Here is an 18,979-nt window from a genome sequence, read left to right as displayed (position 1 = left end):
TGGTAACCCGGGTCAGAGCTACAGTGATTAAAGCAGCATTATTTCTCCCTATTGATATAGAAATCATTTGTATTATTTTCAGTCTTTCCATATGGTTTGCATCAAGGGACTGGCTTGTGGTTAGTGGTGATACACAAAAGTCACAGAGCTTACGCAGATCTGAACAACCCCTTCAGAGCCCCTTAACATAGAGGGCACTTTCATCCTACTCAGCAAAAAGAAGCTGTCCTGCACATGTTATCTGTCTGACAGCCATAGCCAAGATCTCAAGTTCTACAATTCACTAGACTTTTCAAGCCTCTCTACACAGCCTTTGGCATCTTTATAAGGCAGATTGTAACCTTACTCTAAAAAGTATCCAGATTGTCTGATGACATTACAGGGATGTTTACAATATTCAAATTTACAAAAAAAAAGTCAATGTAGCTGAAAATTCTGTTTTTAACACTTTAAATTTTTACATTCAAGTACATTTTTTAATATGTGTTTTTAAGGGCACCTTTAAAAAGCTAAACGCACTCTTTACTTATCAGCTTTATAAAGCAATGTTACAATAGTATGGTCCTGGAAACATAAGGCCTCATTCACACTTCCAATGTCTGCCAGATCAGACACAATCTAGGTTAAATGGAACAACCAAACTCTGCGTGGACTATTTTTAAAAATACAATAGTCTCAGCATGCCCGACCCCAGATGAGATACGGTATAGAGAGAGGAATGGTTGACCACTGCAGCATCTTGCTATCTTCCTCAGCAGTTTGGTGAGACACAGATAAGTCTTAATATTACTACATCATTGCTATAGGCTGTGGTTTATTTACTGGTATCGAACTAGAAACAAATCACACAGTTTTAGTGTTCTAGGTGTATAGGACCCTAGGGGCTTGGTTCCATTGTACTATAGCAGTACCAACGTGTGGAGTGGTGCAAGTCACAGATACATGTTACTATGTTTGGGATGTAATCAGTACAAGTCTGTGGTTTATTCCCTTGTGGATATTTAAGTGAATGATGTATTTTACTTCCTTATCTCTATGTGCTATATATTAATAACTATAACTTTGAAGATAAAATGTCTAATAGAATCTAAAGTGAGATCTGCAGTGAAGGTTTTAACCATTCAGATTCTGTGTGGCTCAGTAGGATGTTTCAGATCACACAATCATCTGGATGAAAGCTACCATATATACTCTATGTTAAGGCAGACAACTAAAATGATCTTTCAGCAGCGGACAGAGAAGGGGTAGAGAAAGAGCCATCGGCCAGACAGCCTGACGGATTAGCTATTAATGAGCATTCTTATAACATCTACGGTATTGCTTATGTATGTAAGCTGTAGAAGCCTGAACATAAAATTTAAATACATCACAGTTAGGCTAAGGCCCCACAAAATGAAATGCATCTCACATAATGAACTCACAGATGCCCATTATGATCTTGAAGGAGACCTAATGCAAATGAAAGCAAAAATTGCAGATATGAAGGATGGATCTAGGAGATACAATGTGAAATTCAGGGACATTACCTGAAACAGTGACTTCACAAAATCTTACTCACTATATTCCAGAGTTTATCAAAACCATTCTTCCTAAATGTACACCTAGAGATTTGATCATAGATAGTGCATATTTCGTGCCCAGACCCAAACACCTATCAGATGATGTACCACGTTCGATATCTTTTGATGGCAGTTACCATGAAGAAAGAAATATCAGAAAAAATTAAAATGCTCTTTATCTTTATGGATCTCTCCGTCACCACCCTTTAACTTTGTAGACATCTAGGCCCTATTTCCTCCACACTTCGAGACTATCAGATCTATTACACATGGAGCTTACCGGTTCACCTACTAACACACAACAACAATTTGCATGTCATGAAGACTCTTAAACAAGGTAGAGCCCTTCTAGAACGATGGAATTTTCCAACTTCTAAAACAGGTCCTCATGGCAAACAGACTCTGTTAAACCTTTGCTGAGGTTTAAGTTATAATGACTTTTGGGTGTCATTCCAATGGCTATTGCTCTTGGATTCATCATGGACTTTCCTCTGAGTTTATCCAATGTTATTGCTTTGTAGTTTATTTCTGAAGTGTGGTTTACTATACTTCAAAATAGAGGTTTGAATGAAGTGATATCACAAAACTTTATGATTACTTACTGTACCCGACTTATCTTTATTCCATCTTTAGAGCCTCTGGCATAGGCGATCCGATTTAGTGGAGACACTAAGAGGATTACTATAGGTGACAAAACTCACTCCATATCGCTCTATGCTGATGATATAATCTGGTCATTGCCTGTCGCATCCCTGCCAGTAGCTCTGGACTTAATTCGATAGCGTGGCCTGTTACGATACTATAAATTGAGTACCTAAACTTCCCAAATTCTCCCCTTAACTACTCAGAATATACAACTTCTAAAATGATCCTACCCATTTGATTAGAACAGGAAGGTATCCACTACCTCAGCATTACGCTGACACCACAACACTATAAAGTTTACACAGCAAACTGCCCACCAAACTCCTTAAAGGTTTTCAAGAAGAAACAAACAGAATGTAAACATGAAATTTCCTGGACAAGCAGAACCACAAATTTTAAAATGCTGCTTCTTCCTAAAAAGTATTTATTTAGGACCCTGTCCATCTGTCTCCTGACCTGCTTTTTCCAGACAACTGACACTACCCTCTCCCGATTTATTTGGGGAGGATGTAAACCATAAATAGCACAATGCATATTAACTTATGGCAGAGACTTTGGTGGCCTGGGAGTTCCTGATATCTATGGTTATTACACCGCTACACAGTTGTCCCAGACTACCACTTTATAGACTCAGAACTCTGACACACTCTGGTGAGCATCTCTCCCCCTTTAGTCAAGCCGCCATTGCTTCATGGAAATATCGATATGACAAATACAGATAAACCTACTTTTTTGGAAAGTCAAATTCCTCTAGAAATGTAAAATTTAGCCATCTCATTGATAAACTTTGATAACTGGATATAGAGTGAAGGAAATTATTATTTGATCCCTTGCTGATTTTCTAAGTTTGCCCACTGACAAAAACAAGTCTATAATTTTCTTTTTAAACTCCTTTTATTGAAAATTGTATGACCAATAAAACAGACCTCGGGAGTAAATTGGATAGGCTAAGCAAGGACTTCCACCAGGAGATCCACCCCTTTCCAGAAATTCTGTATGATTGGACACATCCATAACATATGCCAAAACTCCAACTGCGGGCAGGGACACCTGAGGCAACCTGGATGAGGCAGTCATCTCATTTTATGTAGACGGGATGGGTTTAGGTAGCACTGATGCAGAATAAAGTTCTGAATAAGTTTATTATTATCAGAGGGGGATACATACTGAGGGGATTCAAGAATATCCTGAAACGCCTCGTGCAAAAGATCTGGAATATTGGTGAATCATCGCATCAGGGCCGGGTTGTCTGCCAAGGAGACCTTCACCTGAATCAGATGTGCATATAGGGTAGATATTAAGCCCCCCGGGCCCTGACAGTGAAGCACCCCAATAAGCAGGTACTCAGAGATATTAAATCGGCTGATCAGGAAACAATAAGGAAAGGGAATGACGAATTTGTAAGTATCTAAAGAATTGAGACCTAGGCATGTGAGGTGCTTAAAGAATCAAACGTCTTAAAAACACCTTGGGTATAACTGTCATTAAGAGAAGTCACAACATATTGCGACCAAGATTGTGCCCCGGGCAGAGCATACAGGGCAGATAGTCCAGGATTGTCCCATAGCGGAGTCTCCGCGGGCATATCAGAATATGCAGACACTTTACATGCCTGGCACCAAATCTGTCTTGCCAAAGTGTGAATGGGCAGCAGCCTCCCCCTAAATAGATGAGGATGTTCTAACACAGGCCATAGAGTATGTAGACCCAGGTGGTGAGCCAGGTGCGCCTCCGGTCCCAGAAGGGAATTCGAGGAAAGCTAAGACCTTACAAATCGGGGAGCGACACCGATGCAGGGAGGATAATCGAAGCTTGGCTCTAGAGTTCCCTGATATAAAAAAGACAATAAAAGAGTCCATCTGTTTAAAAAAAAATTGGAGAGGAACCGACACTGCCAAGTGGCTCAAAGCATACAAACATTTAGGTAGCACTATCATCTTTACCAAGTTAATTCTGCTGGCCAATGACGGGCAGGGCAGCCCAAACACGGAACAGTCTATAATTTTAGGGGTAGGATAATTTTAACAGTGAGAGAATATCAAAAATAAAAGAAAAAATCACATTGTATAAATTTTAGACATTTATTTGCATTTTGCATAGAGAAACAAGTATTTGATCCCTTTGGCAAACAAGGCTCATTACTTGGCAAAATGCGTGTTGGCGCACAGCAGTCAGACTTTTTTTTGTAGTTGATGATGAGGTTTGCGTACATGTCAGGAGGAATTTTGGTCCACTCCTTTTTTGCAGATCATCTCTAAATCATTAAGATTTTGAGGATGTCGCTTGGCAATTTGGAGTTTCAGCTCCCACCTTAAGTTTTCTATGGGATTAAGATCTGAAGACTGGCTAGGACACTCCATGACCTTAATGTGCTTCTTTTTGGGCCGCTCATTTGTTGCTTAACTGTACATTTGGGGTCATTGTCCTGCTGGAAGACCCAGCCACAACCCATTTGTAATGTCCTGGTGGAGGGAAGGAGGTTGTCACTCAGGATTTTACGGTACATGGCTCCATCTATTCTCCCATTGATGCAGTGAAGTAGTCCTGTGCCCTTAGCAGAGAAACACCCCCAAAACATAAGATTTCCACCTCCATGCTTGGTAGTGGGGACAGTGCCCCCATTTCTCTTTCTCCAAAGACTGCGTGTTGAGTTAATGCCAAAGAACTCAATTTTTGTCTCATCTGACCAAAGCACCTTCTTCCTATCACTCTCAGAATCATCCAGATTGGTCAGATGAGACAAAAATTGAGCACTGTGGCATAAGCTCAACACACCTTGTTTAGAGGAAGAATGCTGCCGATGACCCAAAGAACACCGTCCAACTTTCAAGCCTGGCGGTGGAAAAATTATGTTTTGGGGGTATTTCTCTGCTAAGGGCACAGGACTACTTCACTGCATCAATGGGAGAATAGATGGGGCAATGTACCATAAAATCCTGAGTGAAAACCTCCTTTCCTCCGCCAGGACATTAACCCCATACCGCCAAGGCATTTTTCAATTTTTTTTTTACTCCCCTCCTTCCAAACCCCATAACTTTTTTATTTTTCCGCTCTCAGAGCCATATGAGGTCTTAATGCTTGCAGGACAAATTTTTCTTCATGATGCGACCATTGATTATTCTGTATAATGTACTAGGAAGCTGGAAAAAAATCAGAATGAGGTGGATTTGAAGAAAAATTCCATTTGTGCGACTTTCTTATGCTTGGTTCACACATCAGTATGCCATCCGTCCATTTGAATTCAGTTTGAGACTGAAAACGGACTGATGCACGTACTGATTGCATATGGACAACTTTTTATAGCTTTGAGGAGTTAAGAGTTCATTCCCAATTTTTTTATAAAGATTTTCAAATGTGACACTTTTTATAAACTCATGACAATTTGCATATTTGTAATCTCTCTCATTTCTCAGATCACGAGATTGAAACGCATCTAAAACTCGTTTGACTAATTTCACTTATCAGAAATCCATCCGTTTATAGGCATTAGAACTAAAGAGTACTTGAGTGCAGAGGACTAGAGGACAGCATCGGTATTAACACATAAATCCCTCCAATGTAGCCCACATGTAGAAACAGATTATAAGACTTTTCTAAGATGGTATCTTCCTCCTGTCTGACTTCACTGCATGTTTCCTTCGGCATCCTCAACATGTTGGAGGAACTGCAGAGGATATGGTTCTTTATTACATGTTCCAAACTTTCCCTTTATTGGCGTCAAGTCTTTAATCGCCTGAATACCCTTCTAGGGATTAGATTGAATCAAACACTTCATTTGGAAACAATATAATTTCCTCAACCTGAGTGAACTTTTGTGTTTAATTGATGCAACTCATTTTTATGAACGAACAATGGTTTTGGGTAACTGTATATTCCTGAAATACCAATCTACCTGGCACCCGTGGACTACTAGTCCCTACTGTAAATGACAGCCCTGAAATATAGTCAATGCTACTCGCTTCGGTTTTGATAATTAATAAACCTATACTTTTACACATATGTATACTTAGTGTTCAAAATGTAATAAAACCTATAGAAACAGAAAGTATCTACATTCATCTATGTAGGGAAGTTGGAGCCCTATATCAGAAAAAAAAAAAAAGCTCTGACCACTAATAACATATATTATGAAATTAATTGGCACTAAAGTTTACACCTAAAAATGCATAGCATCACAATGATTTAAAAAAAAAAAAAAGAAAAAGAAAGAAATTCTGAACACAGGCTAAGGCCAAAGTGAGTGAAACGTTTCTAAAAAAAAAAAAAAAACTGCTGAAAAAGATGCAGCAAAAATATAGCAGAAACCGTAATGCAAAAATGTATTTTTCACTGCTTTCCTTCACCCCTCAACATATAATTATATAGGGAAAACATATTCATAAGTAAAATTGACATGTTGCATCAACACATTTTCTGCTGTTTTTTCTTCCCCATTATGGAAATGAAATTTTTTTAAAAAAAACTGTAAAACAGCATCCACAACAGCCGAAAATGTGGTTCTCCAATGTATAGCCCCAGCATTAAAAAGCCTTCTTACTGCACAGAACCAAAGTATGTAAAAATGATAGTAAATGTAAAATAGATCTACAACACCCTTTGTGGAAAAGTTCATGGTCAGATATAGAAGTACCAAGTCACTGGTCAATAACAGCCATTACTTGTAATTGTGCATCAGGGCCATGGCCATTTGTCATTCGAAATTTGCTGAGTTTTGACCCCTGTGCCACACGTAGCAAAAACGATGAATAGAGTTGGCACGGCCACGTAATTAAGCTGATGTGACCCGTCTTTTAACAAAAATAACTTCTCATGGAACTAAAAAGTCAAGCTGACATGGTAGAAGCTGGTAACTTGAGCAGGAGCCGTCTCTCTTCCTGCCATAGATTTATGATTGTTTATTCAACAACAGGACTTTTGCGATCTTCTAGACTAAAAAAGATTTTCAATTTCCAAGCGCAGCATATTCTGTGTCAGCACAAACGGATTATAACCTTCTAATTACTGCAGCTAGCCGCCACGGGTTAACCCTTTCACTGCCCCTAAAAGCAGCTTTTACACAATAGATGTTAGGCTTTATGGTGCTTGTGGCATACAATCAGTTAAGGAACTAAAATTTTCCATCCTTCTGTCATCTAAGCCCAGAAGCATAATGTCACGGACAGTAATCCCAGGCTGCAGTACACAATGCTTTTATTATTTTTTTTTTTAGTCTTTGGGTTTTCTTCAGTGTATACCATCTTGCTTCTTGTCCCTGGGCGTTTCTTATTTAATATTTGTCTTTTGGCTCATGGCTTGTCTTCGTGAAAGAAAGCACACCAGCTGGTTAGGCTTAGCCCTGTGACTGGAGTCAACAAATGTAACACTGTTGGTAAAACTTCGGTAATAAAACTTAAGATGGTATCAAAAATACTAGCAGCTGAATTAAATAAATGAAACCAATTTATCTCACAATCTACTATGTAATATAGTACACAATGCAAATCAGTGGAAAAGCACAGTACATTGTGTATGGGGCCCTTGGACTACTAGAATTTGCTTAGGGACAATACAGATAGTGTAAGTATAAGCCTACAATCGCACAGCACTGAAAATCATCCTTGTGATGGACTTTTTTTTTTTATTTTTATAGCCACCATACACATGTGGACAAAATTGTTGGTACCCTCATTTAATGAAACAAAAACCCACAATGATCACAGAAATAACTTGAATCTGACAAACTGAAATTTGCCAACCTACATGTTGACAAACTACAAAGCTTCTGGGAGAATGTCCTATAGGCAGATTAGACAAAAATTGCACTTTTTAGCAAGGCGCATCAGCTCTATGTTCACAGACAGAAAAATGAAGAATATCTTGAAAAGAATACTGTCCCTACTGTGAAACATGGAGGAGGCTCTGTTATGTTCTGGGGCTACTTTACTGCATCTGGCACACGGTACAATGAAATTTCAAGACTATCACGTGATTCTAAAGCGAAATGTGCTGCCCAGTGGCAGAAATCTGGGTCTCAGTCACAGGTCATGGATCTTGTAACAGGATAATGACCCGAAACACACAGCTAAAAACATCCAAGAATGGCTAAGAGGAAAACATTGGACTATTCTGAAGTGGCCTACTATGAGCCCTGACCTAAATCCTATTGAGCATCTTTGGAAGGAGCTGAAACATGCCGCCTGGAAAAGGTACCCTTCAAACCCGAGACAACTGGAGCAGTGAGCTTATGAGTGGGCCAACATACTTGTGTAGAAGTCTCATTGATAGTTACAGGAATCGATCACAAACGATTTAAAAAACAAAAAAGTGCAGCATGCTGTTCTATTTTTTTGCAGTAGATTGCTGCGACCACTATATATATAGTATAATGCTCTTTAGTGGCCTCTATACACAGTATAATGCAACTTGGTGCCCCCCAATACACAGTATAATACCGCTTAGTGTCCATCATACACAGTATAATGTCTCTTAGTGCGCCCTATGCAGTTTAATACTCCTTGGTGTTCCCTATACACAATATAATGCAGCTTAGTTTCCCCCACAGTATGTTGTCCCATATATGCCCAACGCCCTACAAAGTCTAGAATGCCAATTAGTGGTCTCCACACAGTATGAAGCCCACTTTTAGCCAGACACAAGAGTGGTAACAAAAAGCCAAAATACTTTAGAGGCACCCTATAACCCAAGTACAACAGTTGGCTAGCTCAGGAAGTCCCATCAAAATGAATGTCACAGGTGTGTGCTTGTCCAACCACTGCTGCATTCAGAACAAGGAGCAAAACACCCCAGTACTCATGATCGGTGGCGGTACCTACAGTCAGACATTAGTCTGCAACTTATTGCCTATGCCATAATTATGGTGACTGCATATAGTATATTAAAAGAGAACCCATGCAGGAAACTTTTAACTTGCAAGACTCTCTTTTTACTTTATATGGTGAACTCTGCAGAAAGTTCACTTGGGTCATGTAGTGGTTTTCCCTAAAATACAATGTTATATAATAATAATAATAATAATAATAATAATAATTAATGAACTTAATGAACCTGTATGTCTTATGAACATCCATAGCCATGCTGACAAACAGGATAACATATACTAGTGAAGAGAATGAACGTCACTTGTTTACAAAATCTCTGCAAAATTGCTCACTAAATTGTTAAGTGCAGCCGTTATGAAAAGCAGGCTTCTACAGAATGCCCGGCGTTTTTAGGCAATGTATAAAATGGGAGAATCATTACGTACTTTGCCCAGGCATTGTACAGAATTCCAAATGCTATTTAGGCAAAGTAAAAAAAGCAAACATAGAATGAGAGTGCCATTTCCAAAGAATGTATTAAAATACAATGACAATGAAAGTTGTACAAAACTTAAAATTTATTAAGGGCCAAAGCAAATGCTGTTTTTGGCAGCATTCCCTCGAATTTTGGACAGCTCCTTGTCGAATCGTTGTTTCATGTCCTTCTCTAACACTCCAGCTTGCTCCTTCTCCCACATTTTCATGGACATTCACAAACAAAACAAAGTCTAATGTCCATAAGAAAAAAGGTTGGCGCTCATCGTGAATATTCAAAAGTCCTCTTCGGGGTGCACGATCTGCTACTCGGACCAAGAAGCAAGAGACATTCATGCAGGAAAAACAGAAATGGATCGGCATCACTCCGTGGACAATATTAAAATTTAGCTATTAATCCACGTGAAAAAATAAAATACAAAAAAGATACAAAAGGAGTGAAAAAACAAATATAAGCATTAAAAAACGCCAACGCGTTTCAGAACACACGGTTCCTTAATCATGGCATCCCAGGTCTATGACCAGCTGCAATAGTAATGTATAGAATCTCCCATAAAAAAAATGAAAAAAAAACCTTTAAAAACACATAAAAAAATAAAATAAATAAAAGTTCTAAATCACTCCTTTCCCTAGAATACATATAAAAGTAGAAAATTACTGTGAAACACATATACATTAGGTATCCCTGTGTCTGAGAGTGCCCAGTCTACTGAATATAGGGTATCTGCAGTGCTCCTGTTTTGTCGGGAAGGGGTTAATAGGAGCACTGCAGATACCCTATATTCAGCCAGGCTGAATTCCAAGTGGGGAAAAAAAAAAAAACGAGTCATCAAGCTTGGGGAAGGGGCAGAAAGACAACCAAAACACACCCTCCCCTTCCCCAGCGTCTACTGCACCCAAAAACTCCGACCATTTTCATTTTTGAAATTTACCAGAAGCTGCTGCATTTTCCCCCCTCGGCTTATACTCGAGTCAATAAGTTTTCCCAGTTTTTTGTGGTAAAATTAGGGGCCTCGGCTTATATTCGGGTCGACTTATACTCGAGTATATGTGGTAACTTTTTATTTTTTTAAACATAATGATACATGTGAAGCAGATATTTAAAGGAAGTTTGTAAGCTGGAAAACCATTACCTAAGTAATCCCTGTACTTAGCACCTAATTTGCATACAAGTAGAACAGATATTTTCTTGATGATTAAGCTGTAATACTGAATAACAAAGGTATATTTGGAAAGTGTGTAAAGCGCACTACAAGGTACAATCTGAGATTATGATTTTTCTAATGACAGACTCCCTTTACATTGTTAAAACAAATGACATGGTGAGTATATAAATACATAAACATAACTATGACATGTGTGTATAGAATGAGTGATACAATAAGGGGGCGTTCACACTTGCGCATGCTGTGATTCTGCCAAAATTGCACGGGGATGGCTTGCACACGGTTAGTTTAAAAAAAAACATTCATTTCAATGGCTTTTTAAAGCAAACTGCCGGTGTCCATATGCAGCCTCTCCGCTGTGAAATCGCTTTTTCAGACATGCAGGACTTTGTGTCCGCGCAAAAATTGGCAGAATCACAGGTGGACAGCAGGCACAAGTGTGAACGCTCCTTGATTTATATACAGTACTGCAATAGTTTTAGTCACGTGTGGTAAAATGTTTTAGAAATAAAAATGTTAATAGTTTATTTTTGTCAATTAACAAAATGCAAAGCGAATGAAGAAAAATGTAAATCACATCAATATTTGGTGTGACCACTTTTTGCATTCAAAGCAGCATCAAAACTTCTAGGTTCACATTTTTTAAGGAACTTGGAAGGAAACTTGAACTTGTACCAAACATGTTGGAGAACTAACCACTGATGATCTGTGGATGGAAGCTTGCTCAAATCATTCTGTCTCCTCCTATAATTTCAAACAGACTCAGTGATGCTAAGAACAGGGCTTTGTGGGGGTCATATTATCAACTCCAGGACTCCTTGTTCTTTATGCTGAAGATAATTCTTAATGACATTGGCTATATGGTTATGGTTGGGGTTGTTGTCCAGTTGCAGAAGTAATTTGCAGTTTGCATTTTGTTAATATAAACTACTAGGCTCTGCCCGTGACTTTGTCTGCATATTGTTGGTGTTGATGATCCGACTATATTCAGCAAATTGCTGCCGTCGTTGGTTTGTCTGTTCCAACAGCTCTCAAGCTGTCTTGCTGCTGAACTTGTTCCTCACGCCGTGCCTGTGATTGGCTGGGATGCCATATAATGATCGTGTTGTTGGCATTGATGAACCGTCTGCTCCGTAGTATCGGCAGCTGTCAAGCTGGCCTGCTGCTGAACTCGTTCCTCACGCTGCGCCCATGATTGTTCCAGCATCTCAGCAGCTCGCTGGAAAGCCACATTATGAGCATGTTGTTGGCGTTGATGATCCACATGCTCCGGCATTTTGGCAGCTCTCAAGCTGGCCTGCCGCTTAACTTGTTCCTTGGACCACGCCTGTGATTGTTCCGGCATCTCAGCAGCTCGCTGGGACGCCATATAACGAGTGTGTTGTTGGCGTCGATGACCCCCCTCAGCTCCACTTCAGGAAAACTCTGTTGACTTCTGGCTGCCTTCATAGCTCTTGTTGTTTTAGAATTTTGCAACAAATTAGATTTTCTTTTTCCAGGCATGTTTAAAATTAGCAAAATGCTAATTTAGGTTAAAGGTGTTTTCCCATTAAGTGTGTCAGCACGCTGATTGGAGCAGATCAGATAATATGCAAATGCATGTACACAATGGACTGAGGGTTAGCTGTGTGTTTACATAGAGAGATAACAGACCTGGCTTTATCATCCTGCTGCCAAGAGCAGTTTAATATAGTATGTGAACATAAATTCATAACAGTAGTGAAGCCATGTTATTTACCGGGATAAAAAGTAGCATGTGTGTTAAATCGAGGTTACAAACTATCTATCTATATGCCAAATTTCATTCAAATCCGTGCAGCCGTTTTTGTGTGATTGAGGAAAAAACTTCCAAACACACAAACTTTCACTTTTATAATATTAGCAGGATAGGATTAACACTTCTATTCATGAAAGCATTCATACATTGAATCATTCTTCACAACTACTTAAAACTTTTACACAGTACTGTGTGTTTTTATCTATGTCTCTATGCATCTATATTGTGACACCTGTGGAGTATTACTTATGGAGGGGTGGTGTATTTTTCCTAGATTTCCTTACCTGCTTATAAAATAGGTAAGTGAGGGAGGGTATTTAAAATGTAACTAAACTTTCAAGTTTTGAGAGTATAATACATTTTGTAATATACTTTATTAACAAATGTTAGATCATTTCTGTGAAATCCGCATATTTCACTCTTTCCATTGCTTCTCTATTGAACACTAGTCCCTGCTTCTCTATGTGTATGGAGTGCTGCTCAGTGAAATGAAGAGAGAATGAGGTTGGGGAGAGTCACTCCAAATGGCTATATCTCAGGTCATATAAAAAACAGAGATTCTCATCCATCATATGATACATAGTCAGGACTGGGATATTTACAGTATATGCAGCTGCAGCTATAAATATACCAATCCTGATAATGTTTTCATCCAGTGATATCTCTGTAAATCATACAGGTAGAACCACATCCTTAGTATCATATGAAACAGCTGCATCTCCTGTTTCATATGACACCAAAGTTTCTATGTTTTATAATGTTCAAGATATAGCGATTTCAATGGACCCTCCCCAACCAGAGTTTTTTCTTTATTTAATACAGCCATACTTTGCATATAATGAGAAGCAGGTGACAGCTCTCAACAGAGAAGGAAAAGAGTAAAGGATTTCATAGAAAAGGAATATAATAAAGTATATTATAAAATTTATTAATGACAAAAACTGCAAGAAAAGCAAAAGAAGTTATAACATTTTAAGACAAGCTGGGAGGGCAAATCTCTCTCTCTGCCGGAGGGCTGCTTACTAGAGTTTTTTTGTTTAGTTTTTTTAATGTGTATTAAGTGCCGGACAGGTCAGGATTTCCTTTTCTTGCTGTTTTGATTGCTTTCTGTATACCTGCAACCGTATCAATAAAACCTGACCCAGTGTAGTCTTAGCTTACACCTATCTGCTGCTGTTTGGCCTGGTCCTGAGGAACCAGATCCAGAGTATAATCTCACTATATTTAGAGAGATTTATACACAGTCATGACAATAGCAAAGTATCGTCTCTGAATTTGATGCTTTTACATATCAGTATATATTGCCAGGTGCATAGAAGGTCTTAAAGAAGACCTTTTGCCACCTCCACCAATTCAAGCTCTTAGCATCTATTAATAGGTGCTGCTCCACTGATTTCAGCGCAGTCGGAATATTCTCTCTAGCCCCCACCATTCCCGAGCACAGAACAGCTAATTTTGATGCCTGATGTGTTATTTAAAGGGGTTGTCCCATCACAAGGATCCTGTCTATACTGCTTGTTAATGTGACTGTAAGACTTTTCCTAAATACATTGCTTCAGCTAAACTGCTTTGTTTGTCCACTATCTTACTTTATTCATTTCTCTGTTGACACATCCCTTGACTTATCTGGTCAAAAGTCGAGTGATGTATCTGCTGCTCTCAGGGGGGAGGGAGGAGGGGCTAAGTGCACGGGAGCGAGCCTGGGGGGGGGGAGTTTACACTTGGGGGGGGGGGGCGCCAATACAGACCCAGCATCTGCTGTAATAGAGAGGCGGATGTCGGGGAGTGTTAGACGCCGGCACAGGTGCCTGCAACAACGCTACGCTCCTGCCCTGCATGAAGCCAGCAGCGGCAGGAGTGATGCTGCTATTCCAGAGGGGAGGGGGGGGGCGGAGGAGCGGAATAGCAGCATCGCTCCTGCCGCTGCTGGCTTCATGCAGGGCTGGAGCGTAGCGATGTTGCAGGCACCTGTGCTGGCGTCTACACTCCCCGACATTCGCCTCTCTATTACAGCGGATGCCGGGTCTGTATTGCATTGTGAAGGCTGTACGTCCGATGCCTAACTGCATCGGGAACGCACACGCAGGGCCAGCGGCATAGAAGCGACGACTTCTCGCCGCTGGCTTTGTATATGTAACCCCGCCCACCAATGACGCAACAAAGCCGAAAGAAGAATTTACAGCAGCGAAGACTGGCAAGTATGCGACGTGGGAATACCCCTTTAAGTTCTGTAATGTCAGAAGGGTGGTCTCAGGCAGGGGGTGTGACTCAGAGCACCAATCAGAGGCAGCCAGTGTCAGAAGTCAGAATCACAACCCTTGTCTGCTCCTGCCTGACACCATCCTCCTGACAGTAAAAAGCCTGAACATATAAGGCACCAAAACTACTCACCTTCCATTAACTCTTTTAGGGCTGCTCGCGGCCTGTGGCACTCTCTCTTGGCCTCCTCATTGAGGTCATGCACCTGCGGTCACCTCTGAGGCCTGTGACTGGACCTTATCAGTGACATGGGCACACCGAATTTCATGACGTTCAGTTTACTCAAGACCTCAGCTGTGATCGTGGGTGCAGGAGAGTGCTGTATGCCATGTGGAGGTCCAAAAAGCAATGGAAAGAGAGTATAAATATTATTATTATTTTTGTCCCCTGAACATCCACCTATACTATGTGATGTGAAGAGTATAACACGGTGGCCATTTTAGTTCACCTGAGACTAACCTGTTTTTTGGGGGCTGTTTTTTAGCGGAACCAAACAATTTTGAATATATGGATAAAACCTGGCTTGCTATGAGTTGGTTTGTCAATATTTACTTATGAGCAACATCTAAGTTAATAAGCGATAATATAGAAAAAATATGGAGTACAGTAAAAGAGGGAACTAAAAACATATGGTATGAAATCTGTACTAGTGTGGAAAAGACTAAAAGACTGGGCAACCAAAATCAAATCTCTTACCCCACACATAAACATAGATCTGCAGGGATAGATAGCGAATAAACAAGTATATACAAGTGATTACAAAAAAAAGAGAGATTTTCACTTAAAAAAAAAAAAAAAAAAAAAAAAAGGCCACTCAAATTATTAGCATTCTTTCCCGGGGGCCCTCAGTGCATCCACTTGGCTTCTTTTCTAAGTAACATTTCATGTCTATCCCCTCAATGCTGATGATCCATGCCTGTAAATTGATGAACATCAGCATCCCCCTTGTGTATGCCTTGTGTATGTCTATATAGTGTTGACCTCTATTCTGATGCAATAGACTTGTAATGCTCACTGAATCTGATATACAAGCATCTTCTATAACTATAACAAACTGTCACATGGGTACATAATAATATATACAGAACAAAGCTGGCCCTGCAGCTAATGAACCATTTACTTTTACAGGCAACCTTCCAAAATTCTGAAATTTTGTGCTTATATTACGATCATAAAATATGCAGCTTATGCATCTATAGTTTTCTGTAGACACTTATCTCCAACCAGCTATTTTAAGGGTGGGGGAACTGTTTGGCAAACCTCCTTCTTACTGCCACATTGTTGATTGTCTGGTCACGTCTGAAGGTGGCTAAAGATTTTTTTTTTTTTTTGTTTAGTTTTGTTTGTGGCAACATCTTTCAAAGCTGACTCTTTTAGTGTAAATTCTTAGACTCTAGCATGAGAGTAGGTAGCAGACAAGTACTACTGGAGAGCGACAGGAGCACTGAAGGAAAGCAGTGTAAGTGCTTTTCATTTGTGGTGGAACAGCTTTCCTTCTGTGCTCCTGCTGCTGTGCAGTAATACTTGTCTGCTACCTACTTGGAGTCTGAAGAAGGTCATACGATCAAAACATTACTTATACTTACTTTATGTGAAATGTTGTTATGTGTGGTGAATAAACGCAGCATTGTATTTTCATTTGAATTTGAGTGTGAAGTCTCTAACTTGCTATATTAGGTTGGGATCCTATATTGATCACCGAATGGAGTGCCACCTACAACACTTTTACATTAGCTATTTGTTCTTACTTGTAATAGGTCTGATCTTATTGCTTGTATTTGAAAATTGCACTTACAGCATCTATATGTCCATCCCTTTATTGACTGTCTATTGTCATTAATTTGCATACACTGTGATGAATGGAACATTCTGGCAGTACAAGCACTTAGACACACTGAAATCGACTGGGTTTTATACACTAGGTAGTCATTTGTGAAATGATTTTTATGTCACAGATTCCTGTCTGCAATTCCACATGGTTGGTGTAGTAAACACCATGCAAGCCTAATATACTATTCATAATAGAGAATGAAAACTAACAAAATACAGTATGTGACATGTCCGCTTACCCTATAGAAGGAGATCCAAACTGTCATGATGTCTGCTGGCTCTGATACTGAGGTTTTCACTCCATATGTCCAATATTCTTTTCTAGCCACCACATTTTATAGCATCTGCAAAATAAAAAGAATAAGTTGCATACAAGGTTTTTTTTTCAATGTAAGAATCCATTCTAAGTTAAAATAATTCCACAATATGGATTGTGCATCATGCTACTCTATAGTACAGTGCCGTAGACACTTCACATGTACATGAGGCTTTAGCCTAGGTTCACACATCTTGGATATATCACCAACTTAGAAATCCTCACCAAAATCTGTAATAAAATAAACATGTAAAACATTTTGTTGAGATTTAGCAATGGATTCCCGCCCTTACATTTCCCCAATATATCAGGCATGTCACAGAAGTTTCAAATCCTAGCAAGTCTATTAGCAGACTTGGATTTCTAGCATTTTTTTTTTTTCACAAATCATCTACATTGTACTAAACTTTGTTGCAAAATTTCAGCGTGGATCCTGCTACAAATAGTGAAAAGTGAAACTAGTCTTAAAGAATCTTTGGATTGAGTAATTGTGATAATATTTTTCCGTTTTAAATACCAAAATCTGGTGAAGACATGGTCATGATATTTCTAATCTATGAGCAAGAAAATCTCAACATCTGTTGTGAGAGATGAGATCAGTCTATACTAAAAGTAGCTAAAAGCAGTAATTTTGGCCAATGCTGTGCAGCAGTGGGGATTTCCTACACAGAAGTATGGAGTATGCATGTCAGAAAAGGACATGTGAATTGTACACAATTGCATCAGCTGAGGAATGGCTGACTCATACAGTGTACAGGTGTCAATCCTGCTCTGCTCTCCTTACTGTACTGCAGATTTACAGTGTCTTACATATATAAACTAGCACCTTGGTCTTTCTAATAATATGTACAATTCTTACTATTATTTTTTTTTTTTAGGATAAATTATTTAATTTTCAAAAACTTCCATTTCCTAGTGGACATTACAGATTAGACAACTCAAAGCATAAGTGGAAGAAAAAAGTTCCAATGAATGTCACTGCGTTAGCTGTAGGACATAGTAACATAGTTAGTACTGTTGAAAAAAAGATACATGTCCATCAAGTTCAAAGAAGGAAAGGGAATGAGTGAAGAAAATATTTAGTTGGATCTTCTATAAGCTGGACACAACATTGATGAAGAATTTCCTCCCATTTGCAGATAATACAGAACCCGGACCCCAGTCAATATCTTAGTAGTTAAAATCTCCCATTAAGAACACCGTACCTGCCTGTGCCACCCACTCGATTTGCTTATACAACTGATCCTCCAACTCTTCAGTTATGTTGGGGGGGGGGGGATCTATAGATTATGTCAAAAGTATTTTATCAGCAGTCTCATCCTTATGCAATTCAATCTACAAGGACTCCACATTTGCACAATCATCTGCCACATCTGCATCTTTTACACTCATTTTCATGCCACTTCTGGCATACATATACACCCCACCGCCCTTCCTTATAGCCATGTCTTTGCTAAAGAGTGTAAAGCCCTGAATATTAACATCCCAGTCATGTGAGGACTCTAGCCACATCTCAGCCACACCAAGTACTTTGATGTGTTCATCCTGGACCAGGGCCACAAGCTCCTCAGTTAGCTCGCTAGGCTTCTGGCATTTGTGTATATAAACTTTGACTTGCCATTCATGTTCACACATTCATCTCCAAAAACATGCTTTCTTGAAGTTTTATGGCCAGATTTGTCTATACTGTTCAGTTGTAAAACACGGCTGTCCCTAGAAACCAACCATTCTAATCCCTCACACCACATTTCACTTCTCCACCTACCCACCACTATAGTCTATCCCCTCTCTGACCAATCTACCATTTTAATGTCTGTGTGACCCTCACCCTTGTCCCTAGTTTAAATGTTCTGCCGCCTCCACAGCAGACCCCCTTCCATTCAAGTGTAAGCTATCTGTGGAAAACAGCTTGCACCCCAATGAAAAGTCAGCCCAGTGCTCTAGGAACCCAAAACTCTTTTTTTCTGCACTAAGATCTGAGCCATGCATTTAACTCCCTAAGCTTCTATATTGTAAATGACACCAGCAGTGTTCTAGAGAATACAACCTCGGAGGTCATTCCCTTTAGCTTGGAGCTTAGTTCTATAAAATGACTCTCAAGCATCCTCTACCAATCATTTATTCTGTTGTTAGTA

At 39.5% G+C, this 18,979-nt stretch overlaps 1 long non-coding RNA gene across 1 annotated transcript in view; it reads right to left on the bottom strand.

Annotated features, from left to right (window-relative positions):
- Nucleotides 1-16,862, bottom strand: part of LOC142197457 (uncharacterized) — a 113,037-nt gene extending 96,175 nt beyond the window's left edge. The window contains exon 1 of the long non-coding RNA XR_012715317.1: nucleotides 16,768-16,862. This is a non-coding gene — a long non-coding RNA (uncharacterized LOC142197457). The remainder of the gene's footprint in view (nucleotides 1-16,767) is intronic.
- Between the last annotated feature and the right edge of the window lie 2,117 nt (nucleotides 16,863-18,979).

Source organism: Leptodactylus fuscus, chromosome 3 (genome assembly GCF_031893055.1).
Source record: "Leptodactylus fuscus isolate aLepFus1 chromosome 3, aLepFus1.hap2, whole genome shotgun sequence".
In the NCBI taxonomy this organism is placed as follows: domain Eukaryota; kingdom Metazoa; phylum Chordata; class Amphibia; order Anura; family Leptodactylidae; genus Leptodactylus; species Leptodactylus fuscus.
This window is presented reverse-complemented; position numbering and strand designations above follow the sequence as displayed.